This window comes from Elephas maximus, chromosome 1 (genome assembly GCF_024166365.1).
Source record: "Elephas maximus indicus isolate mEleMax1 chromosome 1, mEleMax1 primary haplotype, whole genome shotgun sequence".
Taxonomy (NCBI): Eukaryota; Metazoa; Chordata; class Mammalia; order Proboscidea; family Elephantidae; genus Elephas; species Elephas maximus.
Genome location: NC_064819.1, coordinates 20,862,516 through 20,873,710, shown reverse-complemented (window position 1 = coordinate 20,873,710; position 11,195 = coordinate 20,862,516). Strand labels below are relative to the sequence as shown.

At 45.6% G+C, this 11,195-nt stretch overlaps 1 long non-coding RNA gene across 11 annotated transcripts in view; it reads right to left on the bottom strand.

Annotated features, from left to right (window-relative positions):
• Positions 1-6,128: 6,128 nt before the first annotated feature.
• The window catches only part of LOC126073445 (uncharacterized), a 35,779-nt gene continuing 30,712 nt past the window's right edge, over positions 6,129-11,195 (bottom strand). For all 11 annotated transcript variants that reach the window (XR_007516766.1, XR_007516761.1, XR_007516765.1 and 8 more), the window contains 2 exons: positions 9,743-9,881; positions 6,129-8,757 (listed from right to left, as the gene is read on the bottom strand). This is a non-coding gene — a long non-coding RNA (uncharacterized LOC126073445). The remainder of the gene's footprint in view (positions 8,758-9,742; positions 9,882-11,195) is intronic.

The window sequence follows — 11,195 nt, the reverse complement described above, 5'->3', positions numbered from 1 at the left end:
ATGGAGGCTCTGAGAGGTGAAGGTATGTTCCCAAGCCCCACAACTAGTAAATGGAGAAGCCCAGATCTGAATCCAGTCCTAGCGTAGTTGTTAGGTGCCACCGAGTCGACTCCAACTCATGGAGACCTTACGCACAACAGAGCAAAATGTTGCCTGGTCCTGCACCATCTTCATAGTCATTGGTATATTTGAGCCCATAGTTGTGGCCATCGTGTCAATCCATCTCACTGAGGATGCCCTCATTCTTGCTGACCCCTCTACTTTACCAAACATGATCTCCTTTTCTAGCAACTGGTCCTTCCTGATGACATGTGCAAAGTAAGCAAGCCAAAGGAGCATTCTGGTTGTCTTTCTTCTAAGACCGATTTGTTCATTCTTCTGGTAGTCCATGGTATATTCAATATTCTTTGCCAACACCACAATTCAAATGCATCAAGTCTTCTTTGGTCTTCTTTTTTCATTGTCCAGCCTCCACATATATGTGAGATGATTGAAAAGACCATGGCTTGGGTCAGGTGCACCTTAGTCCTACCTGGCTACAAATCACAGGCTGTCTTTACTGCATCATGCTGCCCCTTCTCCCTCCCCCCTCCACGCCAGTGCAGATACACCTAGACAACAATCCACTTTTACAAGTCAGCCTCTTACAACAACAGAGAACTAAAAAGGAGCAGAGATAAGAGAGAGTTCCATCTCTCTCCTTTGCCCAAAGAGAATAAGCACTAATATAGAGTGCAATGGTGCAGAAAGTCATTTGCCCCAATACCCTTGCCAGGAAAAAAACCAGATAACCCTTATTTGCAAGTACGGTTGAATATTAACTAGCACCCAAGGGCGCTGTCCAGTTCAAGCAAGACAAAGTCCTTCCCTTTAACTCAGAAGCTCAGAACAGAGCAAAAGGAGTCTTAGCATGCACCACACCGCAACGCTTGCACACTTGAGAGGTCCCTACAAAGGAGTTCCAACAAGCTGCAGCACAAATGCACAGAGGACCGGGAGAAGCACATAAGAGCTCAACCCTCATGTCCAGCTACGAGTCTCCGAACCTGCAAGAGAACTGTTTACACTCTGTATTAGTGCACATGGTTCATATGCTTGGCTGTTAACTCAAAGGTTGGAAGTTCAAGTCCACCCAGAGATGTCTCAAAAGATAGGCCTGGCAATCTACTTCCAAAAAATCAGCCATTGAAAAACCGGTGGAGGAGGACAAATATTACATGAGATCACTTATATAAAAAGATAGAGAATGGCAAATGCATAGAGACCAAAGTTTGTTAGTGGTTACCAGGGCGGTAGAGAGGGGAAAAATGGGGGGATAATGGTGATGGAAAAATCCCATTGATTAAGGGTAGGGTTGCACAGCCGATTATTGTAATTACTGTCAATAAGTTGTATACCTGTAAAAAATTGAATTGGCAAAAGCATATGATAGATATATTTACAACAATGACAAAAAAAGAATAGCTGTTGAGGCTACTGATGTACAATCAAACACCTCATGGGATCTGGTTCCTTGGTTTTGGTGTTTAGGGTTATGGCTTCATGGGACATCCCAGTTAATTGGCCTAATAACATGTTTAGTGCTTCTGTTCTACCTCCTGGTTCATTGTGTAGTGTCTGGGGTCTTAAAAGCTTGCAAACAGCCATCCAAGGCACGACATTGGTCTTTACACACTTGGAGCAACAGAAGAAGAAGAAGAAGAAGAGTGAGAAATAGAAGGATGATATGGAATGTGTGACTAATTGCTTTCGTAAATAACTGCCTCCTTTGCCACGAGACCAGAAGAACTGGATGGTGCCCAACTACCATGGCTGAACATTTTGATCAAAGATTCTACAGAAGAATCCTGATTAAAAGGGAGCAAATGCAGAACAGAATTTCAAATTCGCATGGGCTCCAGACTTTCTGGAGCCATGGAGGCTGGATGAACCCCTGAAATTACTGTCCTGAGATAATCTTTAAGCCCTAAACCAAAAATATCCCCTGAAGTCATTTAAAACTGAGCAATAGTTTAGCTTAGCTAGTAAAAAAGATCTGCCTTGAGCATTATAGTCTCCTAAGAACTATCTGTATGGAATCAAATTGACAACAGCAACTCGAAAAATTACATGGGAACCTTAGGAGACAGTGAGTTTATGAGGGAGGAAAAATTCAGAAAAAGGGGGTGAAAATGGTTGTACAACTCCAAGAACGTAAGCAATGTCACCACATTGTACACGTAGACACTGTTGAATTGGTGTATGTTTTGCTGTGTGTATTCTCAGTGACAATAACAAAATAAATAAAATTTAGAAAGAAAAGAAAATCCCATGGAGCACAGTTCTGCTCTGACACACATGGGGTCACCATGAGTCAGAATCAACTTGACGGTAACTGAGTTTTTTTGTTTGTTTTCATTTCTTAGTGCTGCCATGACAAAGGGGGTGGCTTAAAACATCGGAAATTTCTTGTCTCACAGTTCCGGAGGCTAGAAGTCCAAACTGTGTCATGTTTCCTCTGAATTCTAGAATCTCAGGGGAAGATACTTTTGTGCCTCTCCCCATTTCTGGCCGCTCCAGGAGTTTTTTAGCTTGTATACGTATCTCCACACATTCATCCTTCCTCTGTCTGTCTCCTTGGACACAACCCACCCTGCTTCAGTATGACTTCATGTTCACATAACTAATAACATATTCAAAGACCCTATTTCCAAAGAAGGTCACCTTCACAGGTACCAGGGGTTAGGACCTCAACATACCTTTTGGGGGGGACATGATTCAGTTCACAACACACCCTGTGTCTGCTTGGATGCCAATTCTAGGAAGCAATTTCGTTTCTGCAGGAGCCTGTGCAAGGTTCTCTCTCACCCTTGCCCTCCCCGGCCGTGAGCAGGCAGAGCCCCAGTATCACGATGCCTTTGGAGAGGCAGGGGCCCCCTCTTGGCTGTTCAAGATGGGAGCCAACCCTTCCAGGTGCAGCAGAGTTTCTGTCTCTTGCTGTAGACCCTTGGGCCCTCAGTGGTATTCCTACCTCTGCCATCTGCCCATGGCAAGGAGTCATGTAGTACTGAGCCTGTGGCCATTTTTGCTGTGGACACAATGGGGTGGGATGGCGAGCAAGGCGGTGACAGATCTCAGGTGGTGCTAAATGAGCACTTCGGCCATTTCGGAAACATGACACCACCTTCTCAATCCTCAGTTACCATCAGTGGCCAACCTGTCTTTCCAACTAGGTCATAAAAATAAGTCACATAGAACAGATATATGCACACCCATGTTTACTGCAGCACTGTTCACAATAGCAAAAACATGGAAGCAACCAAGGTGCCCATCAATGGATAAATAAATTATGGTATATTCACACAATGGAATGCTACGCATCGATAAAGAACAGTGAGGAATCTGTGAAACATTTCATAACATGGAGGAACCTGGAAGGCATTATGCTGAGTGAAATTAGTCAGTTGCAAAAGGACAAATACTGTATAAGATCACTATTATAAGAACTTGAGAAATAGTTTAAACTGAGAAGAAAACATTCTTTTGTGGTTACGAGAGGAGGGAGGGAGGGACGGTGGGAGAGGCGTATTCACTAATTAGTTGGTAGATAAGAACTATTTTAGGTGAAGGGAAAGACAACACCCAACACAGGGGAGGTCAGCACAACTGGACTAAACCAAAAGCAATGAAGTTTCCTGAATAAACTGAATGCTTTGAAGGCCAGTGTAGCAGGGGCAGGGGTTTGGGGACCATGATTTCAGGGGACATCTAAGTCAATTGGCATAATCAAATCTATTAAGAAAACATTCTGCATCCCACTTTGAAGAGTGGCGTCTGGGGTCTTAAATGCTAGCAAGCAGCCATCTAAGATGCACCAATTGGTCTCAACCTACCTGGATCAAAGGAGAATGAAGAACACCAAGGACACAAGGTAATTACAAGCCCAAGAGACAGAAAAGGCCACATGAGCCAGAGACTACATCATCCTGAGACCAGAAGAATTAGATGGTGCCCGGCTACAACCGATGACTGCCCTGACAGGGAGCACAACAGAGAACCCCTGAGGTAGCAGGAGAGCAGTGGGATGCAGACCCCAAATTCTCATAAAAAGACCAGACTTAATGGTCTGACTGAGACTGGAAGGACCCCGGTGGTCATGACCCCCGGACCTTCTGTTGGCCCAGGACAGGAACCATTCCCGAAGCCAACTCTTCAGACATGGATTGGACTGGTCAATGGGTTGGAGAGGGATGCTGGTGAGGAGTGAGCTTCTTGGATCAGGTGGACACTTGAGACTATGTTGGCATCTCCTGCCTCGAGGGGAGATGAGAGGGTAGAGGGGGTTAGAACCTGGCGAAATGGACACGAAAAGAGAGAGTAGAGGGAGAGAGTGGACTGTCTCATTAGGGGGAGAGTAATTGGGAGTATGTAGCAAGGTGTGTATGTAAGTTTTTATGTGAGAGACTGACTTGGTTTGTAAACTTTCACTTAAAGCACAATAAAAATTATTAAAAAAAAAAAAAGTGACATACCTGGAAACTGACTTCCCTCCTTAACTAAACCCAGCTACTCAGTGTTATGTTAAAATCTCAGGAAGGAGAACATTGGTGTTGGCAATAAAATTCACCCATTAAAACAGATGAGGACTAATAAAGGAAAAAAAAAAGTGGGACTCTTCCTCTCAGGTAATTGACAGTGTGGGCAGGACAATAACTTCCCAGTGACGGGCACAACACAGAACAAGAACATAAAATAGACCAGGCAATGAGTCCCAAAGAAACTAAATGGGCAGCTGGACCTGTCCTGTCTGTACTCTCCAATCAAGTCACAGGACTATCTGCAGAAACATTGTCACTCTATTCACTCTCATTACACCCACGATTAATTGCCACCCTAAAACCTCAGCATCTGTGCTTATGTTGCTCTGTCTAGAAGGATTCTCTCCTTCTCTGTTTGTTCATTCCTGCGTAAGCTCGATGCCACTACTTCTATGAAGCCTCCACCAACCTATCCAGCCTGAGCTTCAGTCAGAATTGTTTCCTCCCTTGTCATCGCCTTTTTTGCACATAGTTCTCTGACAGCACCTACCACAAGGAGCTTTGGCGGTGCGATGGTTAAGCACTCCGCTGCGAATCTAATGGTTGGTAGTTAGAACCCACCCAACGCCTCCACCGGAGAAAGACCTGCCAATCTGTTCCTGTAAAGATCATAGCCTAGAAGGCCCTATTCTGCACACATGGGGTTGCCATGAGTCAGACTCAACTCGACTGCAAGTACCAACAACCAAGAACATATTTTGTAGACCCTAAGTAGCTAGCCATGAGACACTGGTAGTTCTATGGTAGAATTCTCGCCTTCTATGCGGGAGACCCAGGTTTGATTCCTGGCCAATGCACCTCATGCACAGCCACTCTCCTCCCACCCCTCGTCTGTCACTGGAGGCTTGTGTTTTGCTATGATGCTGAACAGGTTACAGCAAAGCTGCCAGACTAAGACAGGCTGGAAAGAAAGGTCTGGCAATTTACTTCCAATGAAAACCCTATGGATCGCAATGGTCTGATTTGCAACTTATCCTTGGTCTGGCACAGTAACATGCACTTTCATCCCGTTGTGCATGGGGTCGCCATGAGTTGGGGGCCGACTCAAAGACAGCTACCAACAACAACGAGGAGCCAGGACAAGTCCAGAGCACAGCGAGGAGCACGTGCTGGCCAGGTGTGACGCAAAAACATGCCCACATCTTTGTTCTCTACCCACAGCCCAATTAGACTGGAGACAGGGGTCTTCTCCCATCAACCCAATCCCTTTAAAAGCAAGAAAAAAAAAAAAAAAAACAGTGGCTTTAGGATTTTTCTTTTAAGCCCTGAACCTCTTCAGTGGAAAGAGCTGCCCTTCCGACCTGTTGATGTAATTGCCATAATTGAAGACTCCAGGCCCCCATGTGGGTGGACAGGCCCCATTCATCCATCGGGTCAGTGAAGTGTAAACCTGCTGAGTCCTTCAGATGCCCCGGCCACGGCCTCCCCGCCAGCCCCCTCCAGCCCCACAGGCTAGACCCTTCCTGGCTCTGGGAACGGTGCCTAATTAAGGGGTCTGTTCTCATCTCCATGGGGCCCACTTAACGCCTCCTGACAGTAATGAGAGTCACACGTGGGGGGAAGGACGGCCCCCCTGCTGTCCTAGTACCCTATTAAACAGCAAAGCACGCACACACACACACACACACACACACACAGGCTGTAATTCTGCGGTCATCATCGTCAAATCTGTAGAGCAGCAAGGAACCTTGAAGATCATCTGCTCCAGTTCTGAAAGAGGAAGGTACCAAAGGGGAGAAATAACTTGCCCAGGGCCACACAGTGAGTCAGTGCACCGGGACCCAGGTGTCCTGTTCCACCCCACAGCACAGGTGTCCCCAATGCAGGGTGGGGCACTTCACTGGCAGCCCCAGGGGAGCAGCTATGGGAACCAGGGTGAGGGTGGGGGGAGAAGGAGACTGAGTTCCAACTCGCTGGTCTGGAGCAGCCAGTTTTGTGAGGGAGCACCTAGACCAGGTTCCCCCAGAGCTGGGGGTTTCGGCCGTCTCCCGGACACACCTTGATCACACCACAAAGCCAACCTCAGAGTGGGACATTCACTGCTGCAGTGGACCCATGCCTAAGGCTTGCCCTCCTGGTGCAAAAAGGATCCAGCCTTGGTTTGCTCCCATGCATTCTTTGTATACCTGTGTTACCTCCTATCCACTCCCTTTATCCCTCCAGTTTCCACGGCACAGCCCCCTCTCCGGCCCACAGCCCCTGAGCACCTTAACAAACTGCTCTGCGCCCCATTCTTTTGTGCCTCCCCAACAGAGGAACTTTGCACAGTGACAGACACATAGTTGGTTCTCAGTAAATATTCATTACATATAAGAAAAATCAAGTCCATGTTTGCTCCAACTCTAAGTATGTTACTTCATTGTTTTAATCACAACTTAGCTTATACAGGAGCCCTGGTGGTGCAGAGGTTAAGAGCTCAACTGCTAACCAAAAGGTCAACACTTGGAATCCACCAGCTTTTCCTTGGAAACCCTATGGGGGCAGTTCTACTCTGTCCTAAAGGGGTTTTGGTTGGTTTGCTTAGACAGTGGGCCAGGGAAGCACCCTGGGATACAGGTAGAGTAGAAACGCTGAAAATAGCATGGACCAAATTTCAGAAATACTGGCCTGTTAAAAAAGTTAGAGAAAAGGACAGAATATTCCAGGTCCTTGGCACAGCGATGAACCCCAGGAAAGAAGCCAACAATATCCTGGATACTAACAAGATAGTCTGGAGACCCAGGCTCCTCTGGAAGCCCCCTTACTGGTGGTCCTACTCAGGGCCCTCCTTTCTCCACCTCCCAGCCCTCTGTGCATACTACCTATCAGACTGGTGGATCTCACTTACTACTTTTGTCATGTCACACTCCTGCTCAAAAGCCTTCAATGGCTCCCCCTTTCCTTCTGCACGAAATCTGCACTGCCTGCCTCTTGGGGGGCAACCTGAGTCTGGCCTGGCCTTAACTCAACCCCATATATTCTCCATGATCTCAGAGCACCCCCTCTATTTTAGCCTCCTCACTGGGCTCGGACAATGTAGGCCAGGGCACATGGATGAAGCATGACATTTGGAGCCAGGAGATCCAGGCAAGAGTCCTAGACCTACCGTTTGACTCTCTGAGCCTAGTTCCTCATCAATAAATGGGAGTGAAAATAATATCCACTTCCCAGGGTCACTGTGAGGATTAAGTGGTATAAGGATGTTAAAGTACTTCACAACCTGCAAAGGGCTAAATGAATGACAGCTGTTCATATCTAGTCATGATCGTGTCCTCCTCCAGTGCTGCCTTTGATCTCAGGACTCATTCTACTTTGTCTTCCTCCATGTCCAACATCCAGTCAAGCCCAACTCAACCTTGCTGGGTAACTCAAGTCCTCCCTGATGCCAGATTTTAGGCCTTGCCCATAAAGTGTCTTGCTTTGTTCACTGCATCTTGTACGTAGTAGCCTTAGGACTCCACACTTATCATTTATTCGTATTTTATGTAATCAAAAAAACTTAAGGATGCTTACCATTTCAAAATGAATGCACACATAATAGCAAAGCTCAAGATAAAAACTGAGGGGAAAATAAGAAAAATCGCCAAGGAAGGAAAGAAACGATGATGTTAGAAGTCTGTGTTAAGCTGGTTACACAGTTGAGCACCCTTGGGGCATCATCCTGGTTTTCCCTTCCTCAACATTTGTACAGAGGGAGAACTTGCACTCCCCAGAACACAAAGAGGAAGGTTGGAATGGCACTTTCCCATTGCTCTGCCCCTGGGGAAGAAGAGTAGCTAATTAGATGGATGAGGGCCACATTTACCAGGAGGTGGCCAACAAGTTAAAGGGCATGGTAATGCGGCCATTGCCTTCTGCTCTCTGGGTCTCATCAGAGCGGCACAGGCTTCCTGTACTTCTGTGGTAAGCCACCTCGGCTTGGAAGCACGTCTCACTGCCACCCGCCACAACCACCCACAGGGGACAGTCACCATCGTCCTGCTCTTTCTACCCCATTGGTCTTCTAGAGATGAACCTGCTTGCAGTAGCTTGAATAAGTAGTCTCAAAGTCGGCTTGGCAGAACACACAGGTCCCAAACACATTCCCCAATGCAAGAGTTAAAAGATAGCCCTGCAGTTTGGAAGCTTGCCTCGGCATCAATAAAGCTGATACTCTGATGTGCACTTGGCTAGTGATCCTTGAGTCTGTTCTTAGTCACCCCTAAAGGAAAAGAGAGATGGTGTTAGACCCCCTTGCTTCCAGTAAACATGACTGGGAACTGTGAGCTTCTTGATAAAAAACAGAAATGTGGTTACAGTTGAGAGGAATAAACCAAAAACCCACTGCCGTCGATTCCGACTCATAGCGACCCTATAGGACAGAACAGAACAGCCCCCATAGGGTTTCCAAGGAGCACCTGGGATTCAAATTGCTGACCTTTTGGCTAGCAGCCATAGCTCTTAACCACTATGTCATCAGGAATATATCCTGATATAAGGAACTTTGAGTAACATAATAGATGGTGTCCTAAAAGCTAAGGGTAAAAAAAAAAAAAAAAAAAAGGTAAGGGCGTGGTATTAATTTGTAATTCAATGTAAAGGAGCTAAAGTAAGGTTTTCCAAACCTATTGCTTTCTGTTGACCCAATCAGATACAAGGAATGGGCTTAATTCATTTTCTCAGTCACATTTTTGGCAAGAGATAAATAGCACACGATTTAGAATTAACCTCATGTACTTTCATATGGAGCCCTGGTAGCGCAATGGTTAAGAGCCTGGCTGCTAACCAAAAGGCTGGCAGTTCACATCCACCAGCCGCTCCTTGGAAACCCTATGGGACAGTTCTACTCTGTCCTATATGGTTGCTATGAGTAGGAGCCGACTCAATGGCAACAGGTTTTTGGTACTCTCATATACTCTGAGAATAAAATCTGGTGTGACCTTTTGGAAAGCAGTTTGACAATACATATTGAGAGTCATAATAACACTCCTCTCTTTAGCTAGCAAGTCCACTTCTGGGAATTTATCTTTAAAAATTAAATTTTTAAAAAGTTATATGCTTAAATCCACCACTCATCTGTCAGTTTGTTGTACTCTGGTGGCTTGCATGTTGCTATAATGCTGGAAGCTACGTCATTAGTATTTCAAATAAAAGCAGGGTCACCCATGGTGGACAGGTTTCAGTGGAGCTTCCAGATGGAGACTGACCAGGAAGAGAGGCTTGGAGATCTGCTTCTGAAAGTTGGCCAAGGAAAACGTTATGGATCACAATGGAGCACTGTCCAATTGGCTTGCTTGGGATGCATCATCAGTTCATTCACTTGTTGGAGGACGTCATGTCTGAGAGCTAGTGAAGGCGAAGGAGACCCCTGGTGAGATGGATCGGCACATGCCGGTGATCACAAGGATAACACAGGAGCAGACAATGTTTCATTCCATTGTACATAAGGTCGCCATGAGTTAGAATTGACTCAATAACAGCTATCTCTATGCTTAAATATATCTAGTAAATCGTGGTATGTAAATAACAAAAAAATATGCGGTCAATTGAAAAAAGTTGATGAAGAGTTTCTGTAGCTATAATGTTAAATGAAAAAATCAGATTATAAAATTGCATATATAGAATGATCATTAAGCATATAAAAACATGAAAGAAAGGAAGGAAAATACCAAATAATGAGAGCGGTTCTCTTTTTTTTTCACCTTTTCTGTATTTCTCTGTTGTTTTCAATAACATATATTCATTTATAATTGGAAATAAAATTAAACGAACTTTATCATTTAAAAAATACACTTTACCTGTCCATGGACCCTCATACTTTAGATACCAGCCTGGCAGACAATAGAGCTAACATTCTGTTACGAAAGGTAAGAGTCGTCATCTACCACATCAGCGAGGTGAGCTGGTGTCTCACTTTCACTCAGAAGGGAAACTCAAAGTTGCCAGGGGGCAGAACTCACATATTTCTAAACGAGGAGCTTTGGAAGCATCTTGACACATTTGGCCAGCTCAGTTTAACTGTAGGCCCTCTGAAGGCAAGAGGCAGATTCTTCTCTTTACCCCCCAACGCTTGACTAGCTTGTCATCTGTCAGGAGAGTTGTTAGGTGGATTGTTTGATCCAACGATTCGCCTACCTGGTTCACTAGGGACATCACGAACCAAATAACCAGTTACCATGGAGTAGGTTCAACTCATGGCGACCCCACGTAGATCAGAGCAGAGCTGTGCTCTGTAAGGTTTTCAATGGTGGTGATCTGCTGGAAGTAGATTACCAGGTCTTTCTCCAGAGGAGACTCTGAGTGGGTTCAAAAGGCCAACCTTTCGGTTAATAGCCGAGCACTTAACCATTTACGCCACCCAAGGACATCATACGAACTCAGTACATAGCTACTGAGTGACTGAATGAAATAGGTATCATTGAACTTCTTAACTGGGAAATACCAAAAGAATTAAAAAGTCACGCGTACGCTTTGAGGTCCAGCTGACACTCTACTTCCTCAACCTGTCCTGACCACCCTGCCTTTCTCCTTCCTCTGGCAAAAACAACCCCTCCTGCACCCTCTGCCCCCCACAGTCTTCTATAGCCTTGTACAGACCACTGCTGTACACCAGACTCATTACCCCAGCCTTGAGCTCATTTGTTTACTTGTCTAACTCCC